The following is a 1,317-nucleotide window of genomic DNA, read 5'->3' on the forward strand; positions in this document are numbered from 1 at the left end:
TGTCTAGGTTCCAGGCCTTTTCACCACTCATATTCTACTATAAATACAATTGAAGTCAAGACATTAAAGCATGGAGCTATAAAAGGACAATTTAAAAAGACTGATTTTCAGTGTTCAACCTAGATCCCAATTGGGATTTTATTATTTTTTTTGTATTAATTTTTAAAGGACAGCTGAAAAATATGGATCAAGATATGTGTGTCAATGATTTAAATGTATTGTAGTATGCAAATTTTAACAAGAAAATATTAGAAATGTATCTGAGCTTCCAGACATAGAGGATAATTTATTTTAAAGAAAATGAGTTTTGGGAAGTGCTATTGATTTAAAATAAATAAATAAATAAATAAATAAATAAATAAATAAATAAATAAATAAAGTTCTCTCAGATTGTTCAGTTGTAATTGAACAATAACAAGAATGCATTCTAAATTTTAAAATGCGACTACTGAAATACAAAATGGTTGCCTCACAGAGTGGCAGTGTTGGGAGTGGTGTGTGGTAAGAGAGACAGTTACTAAAAGGTCCAAATCAGGTTGGAGCAGAGAAACCTAGAGGAGTGATACCAAGAAGGCCCAGGCCTGACCCAAAGTCTGTCCCCCATATACATAGAACCAGGGTCAGAGATTGTCGGAAAGCCTGTTGAGAATGCAAATGTGTGAGGATGCATTTGGGGGATGTGTTATTATTTGTGCACGTTAGGTTGTGTTGACCAGGGACTATTATTTGGGGCTGCGGGGTACCAGAGTTACTGCAAATTAAAGCATATTATCTGTACTCTTTATTCTTATCTAGCTTTCTGCTTATATTTACAAGCAAGGTAGCCTAGCTGATCTTGCTAATATACAAATAATAGCTGCCTGATATTTTCAGCAGTGTGCTCCTCAAATATCAGGGCTTTTGCCATTGGTGAGAAAATCCTACCTGACTGCATGCTTAGCTGACAAGTGAGAACTCTGGGCACTGAATATAGCTCAGAGAACAAGGAGGTCCGGGATCCCAAACAAAATATTTTCTCTTTCTTTCTTTTTTTTTTAAGTTTATTTATTTATATATACAAGAACTGGGGTACAGGCCAGAGGTCTAGGGTGTGAAACGATTCACCAGAGACAGGGTGAGAAACAGAATAGGCAAATTGACTGAAATATGTTGCTGAGGGGAACAAGAGGCTAGTTAAGAGAGATCTGCTGTATGACGTAGAAGGGGATCAAACTTGTGTTGCAGTAGCTGTGGATAGCTTCATAGTGTTGTGGTATAATCTCTTGTGCCACTAGGGAGGCCCAAATTATTTTGCTCTTAATGCATTCATATACCAAT

Source organism: Condylura cristata, unplaced genomic scaffold (assembly GCF_000260355.1).
Source record: "Condylura cristata isolate star-nosed mole 26May11 unplaced genomic scaffold, ConCri1.0 scaffold00003, whole genome shotgun sequence".
NCBI lineage: Eukaryota > Metazoa > Chordata > Mammalia > Eulipotyphla > Talpidae > Condylura > Condylura cristata.